This window comes from Octodon degus, unplaced genomic scaffold, assembly GCF_000260255.1.
Source record: "Octodon degus isolate 3935 unplaced genomic scaffold, OctDeg1.0 scaffold00004, whole genome shotgun sequence".
Lineage (NCBI taxonomy): Eukaryota > Metazoa > Chordata > Mammalia > Rodentia > Octodontidae > Octodon > Octodon degus.
In genome coordinates, this window is record NW_004524580.1 from 23,144,121 (window position 1) to 23,156,821 (window position 12,701).

At 45.5% G+C, this 12,701-nt stretch overlaps 1 protein-coding gene across 6 annotated transcripts in view; it reads right to left on the reverse strand.

The window, feature by feature from the left end:
- Window positions 1-12,701, reverse strand: part of Tmcc3 (transmembrane and coiled-coil domain family 3) — a 287,348-nt gene that overhangs the window by 23,463 nt on the left and 251,184 nt on the right. For 2 of the 6 annotated variants that reach the window (XM_023716465.1, XM_023716459.1), the window contains exon 2: window positions 9,355-9,522. The exons of the other annotated variants lie outside the window; for them this stretch is intronic. The gene's annotated coding sequence lies outside the window, so the exon portion shown is untranslated. The remainder of the gene's footprint in view (window positions 1-9,354; window positions 9,523-12,701) is intronic. 6 annotated transcript variants of the gene reach the window in all.

The window sequence follows — 12,701 nt, forward strand, 5'->3', positions numbered from 1 at the left end:
TTGGTAGGTCAGTTTCAATAACTCACACATTGCATACATTCTTCCTAGTGGTTAATTGCTGTACAAGATGCGGACTTGTGATCCTATTTACAAACACCATTAGAACAAATCCCTCTATTCTTTAAGAGAATGTAACTATATCTCTATCCTAACCACTTTGAATACACAGATACAAAATGGACATTCATCTGTATACCCCTTTTTTGTTTAGTTCCGTTATTGAATATTATAGGTGTGTTAACTCAGCAAAATATTCTAAAAGAGTCCAGTAATCCATAATAGTATTGGGTCTTCTGCTTCACTGGCAGTGTCAGAAATTGTTGACCTGAGTCCCCTACAGCTCAACATAACAGCATGGCTTTACTTCTTATACTTCGTCTTTATACTTTTCTGCTGGATGGTTAAGACCAAGGTAAAGCAGGACCTGTGCAACAAGAGTTGTAGCTTTGGGGTCTGATAAGGTCAGTTAAATCCCGTCAGGATTTATCCTGAGATCCTGTACCTCAGATGGTAGAAGCTTTGTCAGTGCAGCCATGTGGATGAGTCACGGCCATTGCGTGGCCAACGTGCTCTCTGTGAAAGCCTCTCTCCAGGTGACTCTCCTTAGGCCCACTCGTAGTTTTCAATGCTTCCCCAAACTGCACAGGAAGCCATTCCACGAATCTCTTAGACTTCGCTTCCAGTGCGCGACAACACTGCTCTGGATGAGAAATGTTCCTCCTTCCATAAGGGGAGAGCTAAGCCCTGGAGGAGTTTCCTGTCAGCACTGCACCCGTCTCCCTCTTGCCCTCCCTGCCCACCAGGCGAAGCTGAACACACTCTGTACTTCCTTCTTCTTAAACCTCAGTGCTTACTTCTTTCCTTCCTGGACAAAGCGCTTCCAAGGCCTCACATCCAGTCCCCTGAGCTCTGTTCCACAACGACTCCCTGAAGCACTTCCTCCTGAGCCAGCCTGGCTCTTCTGGTGCTGAGAGGCCTCTACTTGCTTAAGGAGTTCTCGTTGGGTTTTCTTTACTGGTTCCTAAAAGCACCACTTTTTAGGTGCCACACAACACTTAACTCAAAGCTGGTGGTGTCTAAGTAGCAATGCCTAGTACTAAAACCAATTTCTCTTGCTCCAAAGCGACTGTTCCAAATTGTAGAAGAGACTCACAGCAAGAAATACACACACACACACTACCATATACACACATAGGGCTATCTACGTCCGCACGTAACTGAAACACAAGTTTATACAATAAAACTTATCTTGACCACGTGCAATGAAATTATTTTTAAAATACATTTTTGGATAACTGCATATTAGGAATATATAATTGGATATGTTAATTTTATTAATTATGCAGAAAATATCCTTATTTGCAGATACTTACCAGAAATAAACTACATAACCCACTTTGAAATAGGCTGCACACATACACACACACACATTCCAAAAATGAAAGTTTTTATTGCTGAATCTGGATAAGGTAGAGGAGATCTGCTGTGCTGTTCCTTCTGCTTTTCCATATAAAAATCTTAAGTGGTATTTGATACTCATTAAATTTATTCATTTATTTTTTGAGACAGGGTCTCACTATGCAGTCCAGGCTGACCTTGAACTCACTATGTAGCCCAGACTGGCCTCAAACTCACAGCGACCATCCTGCCTCAGCCTCCCCAGTGCTGAGATTAAGGTGTGTACTACCATACCCTGTGTGGCATGAGAGTAAGGACTAGGTTGTTTGTTGTTGTTGTTTTTTTTTAACCTCCAGAGACCACAGAATCAGAATTTACCTTAAGACTTCATATCCTAAGAACAATCCTTGTGGTTTTATCAGAGCTTTAAAAAGACCTCTGGGCACATGAGAAGTTCCGGACAAAACACTGACACACTGACGCTGAAAATGCTGAGCGAACCTGCATACTTGCTACACTTTCCCTTCCTTTTCCTTTAGGGTGTAGTCTTAGTAAAACAGTAGCTTCTGAGAACAGCGACTGCTGCTTTGTCTAACTGACACTAAGGCGGAGTGCTTCAGGTGAGCGAGTGCAATTCCTAGGCAACTGAAGTTGTGGCCAGGTTAAACAGGATTCTGGGTTTTCTCAATTGCTAACTCCTCCAGATGGGGTTGCTGCTGGGCAGTGTCACCCAGAGGAGCCCATTTGGATGAAAACACAGCACAGAGCCCACAGAGACTTCTAACCCGACCAACAGCACGCTGCATCGCAGTTATCTTCCTGCACCTCGTGTCCCCATCTGAGAGGACAAGGTGGCCGAGTTCTGGGACCTCTGGGGTCCCCGAAGTCTTTACACTCCGCATTCTGCTGTATGGGGTACGCACCACTGGCAGCACCCCCCCCCAAAGCCAAGGTTCTTTTTTACTAAAAATCATCGGCACACGCCAACTAAGGTAAACTGAGCACCTGCCCTTCTGCATAAGGAATGGAACCAAAATAAACATTACACAACCGGTAGCTTAAAACCACATGTGGCAAGTAAAAGGAACGAACCATTACTAACAAGCCACACAAGTGACTCATATGTATCATGCTTAAGGAAAGAAACCACACACAAAAACACACAAGCTGCACGAAGACAGACTCCCGGGGGGGCTGGGGAGATGGCTCAGTGAAATAAGCACCTCCCCCTGGAAAACGCAAGGGCCTGAGTTCAATCCCTGGTTCCACCAAAGGGGAAAAAAAAAAAAAAAAAAAAAAAAAAAAAAAAAAAAAAAAAAAAAAGACAGAAGACAGACACTCCCCGGAGGGAGCAGAGTGGTGAGAACAATTTGCCAGAAGATGGTGCTGTAGAGCACCAGGCCCTGAGGAGGAAAGCGCAGTTCAACTTTACTGCTGTAGCTCAACAAGAAGATGCCAAATTATCTTAAGTCATGCAAGAGCTGTCAAAATTACTACTTTAAGGCATCAAAGACAATGCAAGGACTCGGTGAATATTTAATATATAGTGCTGTTTGATTCTAACAGGAAACGAACTTTAATTTCATTACCTTGTCAATCTGCACTGCATTTTGTCAGCTCTTTAATATCTCTGGTTTCTTAATCTTTTACAACACTAGCTCATAAATATTTGTTTCTGCACCAGAACACAAAAGCACACATGAAAAGGAATGGGAGTCTGTGTGGTGGATTAGCAAGGCACTAAATCTGGCAGTATAAATGCCTCAGATTCAGATGCAAATGTATTAAATTTTAAATTCTGCAAAATACAGCAAAATCCTAAATACAATGGAGGGTGCCAATGCCTTGATTCATTACATAATAGTTACTTAGAGAGCCAGTGTTTCTCAAGAATGTAATGAGAAGCACACAGTATACAATTAGGGCCGTCTTACTTAGACCCAACTGGTTTATGACAGAATCGATTTAAGTTCTAAGCCAGGCTCACCAGATGCAGAATTTTCACTTTAAAACATGTCCTGGGCATCTCTGTGAGCCAGGCATGCACGAAAGGCACAGGGATAGACAGACGGGTGGGACGCCCCCGGCCCGGGAGTGCTCGCCAGCGGGCAGAGAGACAGCAGAGCTGCGCAGAGTGTGGGAACTGCCGCCGGGCACAGAGGGGGAGAGCCTCAGGCAGGATGCTTAAGAGGGGCTTCCAGGAAGCAGGTGCTCAATGTGGACTTGGGGCAGGGGGCTTGAAACCATAGAGGGAGCCTGGCACAGAGCACAACACCTCTGCAGAGGCAAGGGGGAGTGATTAGGCATCAAGGACTGCCCGGCGTGTCTGAGCACGAGAATGACCAGTTGGGTCAGCGCAAGCCAGGGCATGGCCAAGGGATCAGACGAAGCCATGCTGGGCAGGCATGGCTGTCAGAGATGCTCTGGGTGTCTCCGCAGAGCAGGCACCTGGCACATTCCACAGCTTTGCTGGTCTTGACACCGATCATGAAAATATAATATTGACAGAGACATCAGAACACAAAAAAGAAAAAGAGAGGAACAAAACCAAAAAAATCCTATCTCACATACAGACTGGATGAATAATAATTACTAGTGTATTAGTAGGAACTGAACCCGGAGTCTCCGCGCACGTGCTAGTCAAGTCTTATACCACTGAGCTATTCCCAACCCAAGCTCCCTTTTGAGACAGGACTTTACTATGTTGCCTAGAGCAGCTTCAAATGTGCAGTCCTCCTGCCTTAGCCCAAAGCTGCTAGCTGGGATCCAACATACCAGGCTTCTTCTTCTTTTGTTTTTTTTTCCTTGGTCAGGGTCTTACCAAGCTGCCCAGGCTTGCCCTGAACTCATGAATCTACTGATGCTTCCGCTTCTTGAGCAGCTGAGCATCCAGGAATGTACTACTGTGCTTGGCCTGAAAAATTTTAAATTCTTAATAATTTTTAAACATACAAAGCCCTTTCTGCATGCCAAAGATAAAACTAGACTCCATCTTTCACCATGCACTACACTAAAATTGAAATGGATCAAAGATATAAATATTAAAACAGAAACAAAAGAATAGGTAGAACACTGAAGACACTGGTGTAGGGAGAGACTTTATGATCAAAACCCTGATCACACAGGAAATATAACGAAGCACAACTGGGATATAGTCTTATTAAAAAGCTCTTGCACAGCAAGAGAAACTGTCAACAGAGCGAAGAGACAATCTATAGTGTGGGGAAAAAGTGTTGCCAGGTGGTCCTCAGGAAAAGGATTACTATCGAGAACATAGAACTGAAAAAAATCAGAACCCTACATGTAAAGACGCAATCCAAAATAGGCATCTGAAATGAACAGACATTCTCAGATGAAGAAGTAGAAACAGCAAATAAATATATGAAAAAATGTTCAACATCACCAGGCATTCAAGAGATTCAAGAGTTAAAATAACACTGAGATTTGAGCGCACCCCAGGAAGAATGACTATCATCAATAAGTCAAGCAATAACAAATGCTGGAGGGGCTGTATGGAAAAATGACCCCTTCTCCACCGTTGGTGGGAGTAGACACTAGTACAACCACTGTGGAAATCAGTGTGGAGATTCCTCAAACAACTAGGACTACAGGTTCCATCCGACCCAGCTACTCTTCTTCTTGGTATCTTCTCAAAAGAAATGAAAACATCATGCCACAGTGGTATATGCACACCCATGTCTGGAGTGGCACAGTCTGTAACAGCCCAAATGCCCACCAACCAATGAATGGACAAAGAAGGTGTGAGTTTTCTAAAAATACAATGAAGTACTGCCATAAAGAAAGGTAAGCTTGAGATATTTCTAGGTAAGTGGGTCCACATTAAGCCCATACTCTTAAGTGAAACAAATCAGGCACACACGTGTAAATACTATGTGGTTTCTCGGGGGTAAGAAACCGAAAGTGTAAATAAGACCCAAAATGTATTAACAGACATTGGGGAAATGAAAAAATGTTCAAATGAGAAGGGGAACAATGGGGGAGAGGAAGAAGGGACAAGAAAGGAAAATGGAAACAAGGATTTTGTAAATAAAGAGGGGAAGAGGGACTCACGGGCGGAGAGGGGAAATGGGAAAAAAATGAAGATACGCTGTGTACAGGCACAAATTCCTTACGATGAATGTTATCACTATGTACATCTAAAATGTACCAAACAAATGAGAGCATTACAGAGACCTGACAGTACTGTACTTGGGGGTTTCATAGCTGGTTCATGTGGTGTACACAGTCACACAAAGATGATTCCTGGCTGCCTCCCCCACCCCACTGCACACCAGCACCACACGAGCCTCTGCCCAGATGTGGCACCAGGCAACAAGTCCCAGCACTGAACACACAGAGAATGGCATCTGAAGGTACAGCTGAATTCTCACGGAAGGAAAACTGACCATTGTTTGGAGCAAGATCAAGCCTTCTGCCCCACAAACGCAAGACTGGCAACAAGTGTCATCTCTACTCACTACTCTTGTAGGGGAACCCAAACTACTAACCAAACTCCAATTACTATCCCAGCCTTAATGCTTTTCATGGTGGCTGGGGGGAGGCGGACGAATTATAAAGGGCAAACTTTTCACCAACGATGAAAGAAAAAGGGGCATTAAGGATTGCTATACTGTGGGGCACAGACCCTTCTGTATTATGGAAGGACTGAAGAGAGAAGACCCTCAAATCATACTCACGCTTCAAGCCTAGTTACAGAAGAGATCCTGGACTATTTGGTTTGCAGGACAGCACCACAGCGTACCCGCCTACCAGGTATGATCGAAAACTACAGTGAGTGTTTAAATTAAAAATGTATTATCGTGAAAGACCACCGCCACTGATCTCCCTGCAAACGCCTCTCCTTGCCTGGCACACACTGATCCCACCACTCTCCCCCTTTCGGAAGCAGTTCAGCAGGTCCTCTCCCGCGAGCGTCTGACTGTTCGGTCGTGCTGGCCTCCACGCACGGAATCACTTCAGATGTTCATCTTTCACAGGCTTTGGACTTCGGGGAAACCCAGAGGTTCCGCAGTGCCTCATCGGTGAATATGGTGGAAGGGACACAGCACAGCACTTTCACAAGCCTGTGTTTTTACTGCACGGCCCTCGGCAGCAGCATTCTCTGTACTTTTAAATCACATCTCATAGATACTCCCAGGAGGACTTGCAGAACGGCCTCCAAAAGTACCTAGAACAATGGCCTTACTGTGCTGGAAGAGAGGGGGAGCGCCCTGAGGGAAATGAATGGCAAGGTGCTTTTTACTGTGATACATTTTATTTTAAAAATTTAAACTTTCATTGTACATTTTGATCACCACTTATACTTCTATGACACTAACTGTGCCTGAAAAAAAAAGTAGATTATATTAATAAAAGGAAATAAGGCGGGAATGGGGCTGGGGGGTGGAAGGCTGTCTGAGAGAAGTGCGAAGCCAGAGGCCGCTTTTTCTCTTTACTGGGAACTGCAGTGGACGAAAGCATGGGACTGTACCTGGCGCGCAGCCCTAACGCCCCCAGAGACCGGGAGAACTCTATGGGAGGGACACCTGCTGCGAGCCTACCACAGAGCTGCCTGTGTGCAGAACTACTGCTTGAAACATTAATCTCACACCCAAAGGGTAAACTGCCCTCTGAAGAAACTTGGCCCATGCCTCGTCCCCTCAGATGTAAGAGCGATGGCATTTTCTCTTTGCCTTCCTTTCTGCCCTGGGAAAGCTGAGGACACCAAGGGCCGTTCTCTTCCTCACAGTACCGAGATGCGGTACACTTCACTAGTCCGTCTCAGCCCACCTGCTTTATTCAGCATTTCACAATGTTAAGGACCATCTGTTCGAGATTCACCAACTGAGAACACCATGAAACCTCATTCAGCCCAAGACATTAAAACTTAATGAACTGAAAGTTCTTGATTTCTGCACTTTGATCCCTCTGAGATCATTCACTGCTCTAAATGTTGTTATGACTCTTGTGATTAAAGCCACTGTAAAGATACCTGTAAATATCACAATCTCCGTGTCAGGAAGACTTTGCTCGGTTGCTTTTCATCCTGGCTAAGCAAGTGGTCAATAATCAGTGAGTATCTACTTCACGTGGACTGACTTGAAGTGTTAAATCATATGTAATCAGAGGTAACTAAGGGGCAAATCCTTCAAAAGAACTAAACTATGCATAAACAGGAAAGTGACAGGTGGAATTAGACAAGAATTAAATAGAAGCAGATTTGGGTCTGATCATTAATTTCCTATTTTATAGCATCTTTCATCCAAAATTTGATGAATCTTTTCCACTGTTTTTGACCAACCTACGTCCTAATTCCCTCAACGGGGTACAAGTCCGTCCTGAGTGTGAGACACAGGCCTGCAGCCTCCAGGCCCGTCTCGGTGGTCGGGTACACGGTGTCTACAGGGCAAGGCTGAAATTCCTGAGGCTGGAAGTCTAGGTCGCCCAGGTCTTGACCCAACCCTGTCCCTGTCCAGACTTTGTACACTTGCCTGGACCAACTGGCCTGACCAGCCGACCTTGCTCTGGCTGGGCAGTGTGGCAGAGACATGACCAGGTCTCTGCCACACTGTGCCCTGTTGCCGTCTTTCCCTCCTTCCCTGCCACCATCTATTGAGTGCCCGTGACTGCTAGCAGCATGACAGATGCTTGCTAGTTTGCCACTCTTCTGCAATTTGCTTAGTGTATCAAAGAAACTAAGGAGCCGGATGAGGGGGCAACACAGAAGCGGATGAGCCCGTCTGAGCCCGGGTGGGGCAGGGGGCGCTGCAGTCCGTGTTCGGTCCAGAGCCTAGGCTTCCTGGATCATGCTTCCTAGCTCTTCCTCGCCAATCTTTAGGGTTCCTTGAATTTCTGGCTTAACTTAAACCTTTACCGTATGAAATCAAGTCTGATCACTCCCAGCCTAATAATCACTTCTATTTAGAGCCCTTGTGGCTCAATCCTTTACTGCCTCATATTAATTATTTTTATTTTTTGGCAGCCTCAGAGGCTCACATTGTCTCCTGAACACAGCAGGCCCCTAATTGTCTTTGCAAGCGACTCATTTTGCTGCTTTGGTATTATTTCCTATGGGCACAATGCCAGATAGGTAGAGTAATTTCAGGAATGGAACAAAAGAAGAATCAATAGGGAAAGCATTTACGATCTTGCAAATGAAGATCAGAGGACAGGGCTAATTTGGAGGCTGAAAAACATTAGGGAGCTAAACACTTTCCAATTTTCTCACTTCACTGATTTTTGGGACATTTGCTTGTGTCTCAGGGAGGCAAAAGAACTACTAGAGTTCTAGGATCCATGGTGGATAATCCCAAATCTGCAGACGAGTATGCATCTCTCTTCTCTTCTGTTGTATCAGGGAGGAAAACCTCCAGAAGCCTCTTGGCAGATTTGCCCTCAGGTCCTTTTGGGCCGCAGAGTCACAGGCCCAGCCCTGCTGCAGGACAGCACGAAAGCAGAACACTTAAGGGTTTCAGCCTCTGCTGTCAGAACAGGCCCGGGTACAAGGCAGAAAGCAAAGGGAGGGGCTGGGGAGATGGCTCAGTGGAATAAACGCAAGGGCAAGCACAAGGGCCTGAGTTCAATCCCAAAACAAACAAACAAGCAAAAGCAAAGGGAAATGGTGCACTGCTGGGAAACTCACTGTTTGCAAACACCCAAACCCTTCGTGTCCAACAGATGCATATGGTGAGACAGGTCTGCCGGTGAGGTGTGGGCAGAGAGCCCAGGTGCCACCGGGAGCCTGCCCCACAGGTACAAGACAAGAGCACTTCAGCCATTAAGTCGCAAATACATCCCCCTTCCTTGGATTTTTTTTTTTTTTAAACACTACTATCTCCTTTTCTTCCATCACAACGAAAGAAAGGCAAGGAAGAAAAAATCTATCTTTTTAAAACTTTCATATAGTTCTCAAAACATCCTAAAACTGGCAAAACATATGTCATCAAGAGACTTATGGAACAGAACAGGAGACCCACGTTTTTACAGGCCTTCTGCCTCTTTCTTCAGTTTTCTTTGCTGCTTCTACAATGAGAGTCTGTTTCCACAGTGCTGTCACTACCAGAGGCATCCATCAGTAATGAATCGCTTCACACAATTCTAGCTCCCTGGAGAATGGTGCAGCCTCTGTAATGGAAGTGGGTATGAGCAGGCCACCACGGCACGCTGTCCAAGCCACACTTACAACACGCAGAGCTTGTGCACAGAACACACTCACTTGTGCTTTGAAGAAGGGGCTATTCTAGATGTATGCAAGTGTACTCTATACAGAAATTTCTAGAAGGATAGCTAAGCATTGTGGATGGTAGTTACCATGTGTGTGAGGGGGTATGGGGCTTGTGCATGCTAGGCAAGAACTCCACCCCAATGCTACCCCCCCAGCTCCAAACTGCCCAGGTTGGTTTGAGCTTGCCATCCCCCTGCCTCAACGCCCTGAATAGCTCAGATTACAGGTACATGCCACCATATCCCACCAAGAAAAATTTTTATTTCATGTTCTTTTTGACAGAGCTTATTTTTTTATTTAGCTGATTTTCATATTTTTGACAAATATAAGCCTTCATCCTCAAATTGAGACTCAGCCCAAATACCTACAAAATTCCACTAGTGCATTCTGATGTTTATTTGACTCCTCTAAGGGGCTATGATGTTACCAACAAAATCAAAATAACTGGCCTTCAGGATAGCAGGAACATTTACAACTACAAATGAACTAAATGATGTAGTTACAGGAATACTTTTAGAAGAGTAACTTGCTCCTGCAAAGAGCCATCCAACTCAATTTTCCAAGGAATGAAGACCACATCTTAAAAGGTATTCCCAAAAACATTTTAGAGAACCAATCTGGGATTTTCATATCATAAATACAAGCTTTCAAGTCAAAACGAATCCATGAAAAACATGGTACGTTAATATTAGATCTCTTACATAGTTCTTCACAAAATACCAACCTCTCAAAGTACCAGTACAACTGTAACGTTTCTACTGAGCGCGACAGTTCCCAGTGTGCACAGCTCTGACTCTGTGCTGTGTGGGCACAGACTTTCCCACACAGACTCTTCCCTCTGTGGGTGACACCACAGCACTACCCCAGGGCAGGCCAGGACAGAGGCAGGCACACACGTGCACACAGGCTGCATAAGAACACTTCCTGATGATGGGCTGTGTGCAACAGGGGTCCCCTAAGATTCTGATGGAGCTGAGAGGTCCCTGTCACCATGCCGTCACCCGTCCCTGGCATCAGAGCACAGCGAATGCCTCACACTGGTGAGCGCACCTGCTGTACCCACATCTGCTCTACACCCGCAGCTGTGTCGCCTATCAAGAGCAGCACCTGGGAGCGGGGCGTAACACTTGACAATAGGACAAGGCTACCGTTTCATGCGTTCACTGTACTTGTCCACATTTTAACATGCATTTGTACCAAAAAAAAAGAAGCTAACTGTAAAACAGACCCAGGCATGGCATTCACATTCGGGAGGCGCCCTTAACATAGGAGGGGACAGTTCCCTGCGTATTACTGGCGCCTCTGACCTCCAAGGGAACAAGATGTGGCAGTGGGAGACACGGGCCTCGACAGTCCTGACCTGTGCGGGACTAGGCTCCTAGGCGTGTCTGTGTCCCGTCTGACAAATGATGTCTGAAAACTAAAATAAAAAAATTCTTATAGCATAAGGATACAAAGAAAATATTTCTGTACAGTGACACAATATGTCTGTCTTTTAAATGAAGTGCATAAAGTGTTATGCCAAAAACTAAAAGTTATAAAAATTTGAAATTTTTATAAGGTAAAAAAAGTAGCACTAGTTGGGCGTGGTGGCGCACACTTGACATCCCAGTACTTAGGAGGCTGAGGCAGAATGGTCACTGCAAATTTGAGGCCAGCCTGTACCACACAGTGAGATGCTGCCTCAAACCCAGCCCCCACGTGACAGCAGGAATTTTAAATCACTGTTGTGTGGCCGAAATGCAGCGTCTACACAGCCTGCAGCTCTGGGCAGGTCCTCAGGTGTATCATTCTGTGCCGTATTTTCACTGTACCTTTTCCGTGTGACCATCTGTTAGATATACAACCACTGCAGCCTCACACCCGCCCATGGGGTTAGTGTGCCATCCCTCCCAGGATACAGCCGGAGCAACAGGCCGCACCTACAGCCCAGGTTCGAGGCAGCTCTGGCCGGGTGTGCGTAAGCTCACAGCCCGCTGCTCACACAGCGCAACGACCGCCTCGTGAAGCACTGCCAGGCTCCAGGACAGGTCCCTGCGGTCACTGAAGGCCCACGATGGTCAGGAGTTCACCGCATGACTGTTTACAGGCAGCTCCTGCGACCTGAGGGCTGGCCCGTTTTATTGATCTCTAGATGTCAGTGTTTGGTTTTACCTTTCAAAGACAATTTCTATCACAATAACTAAAGAAGCAATAAAGCCATGTGCTTAAGGTTGAAATTAGTTTCTCAGAAGCCAAAACAGAACAGGATTACTTTCATTAAGAAAAAAAATTTTGCTGGCTCTAGGCTTTATTTTAAATGAAACAATACTAAAAACAGTTGATAAGATATATCTGATATGTTTACATTGAATTATTTTTTATTAAAAATAATTTAGCACACCATTTTATTAAAAATAAAATAGCACACCAAGCTATTTCAGTCCCGCACCTAGGGTGTGCTGAGACGGGGATTGAGACTGGCGGTGGTGGCACGTGCCTGTAATCCCAGCACTTGGGAGGCTGAAAACAGAAGGATCACTACGAGTCTGATCTACATAGTGAGACCCTGTATCCCCTGTACTAAATACGTATAAATGAATAGTTTAGCGTTTGAATATCCACAGGCCCTAGAGACCCAGAACTACTATGCCTAAGTTAGAAAAGCACATTAGAAATATTCACAGAATCATTGTTCACAAGAAAACAACAAAATAACCCATCACCTAAAGGCCTATGCCCAAAAGGACAGAGGTAAGCACACACATACACACACACACACTCACATACATACATGTGTGTACAGTGGAGTCACATGAACCAGCGCTGCAGGAAGCTAAATGTACAAGCGTAGAAAGTTAAAGAAGGCGGTGTTCACAGTAACTTCCACCTTGCTCAGGCGTAAACTTAGAGTCGCACAGGCGGTACCATGCTGGAGAAAAGGGAAGGCAGTGGTAAACATAATCCTAAGACACAGAGGGGTACAGGAGAGGGCATGTGATGGGGTCACCCGCCCAGGGCCGGGGCCACTGGGCCAAGTCCAGCACCTTACACTCGGCCGGGCATGCCCAGGGGTGTTTCTGCTCACTGTCACCCCCCC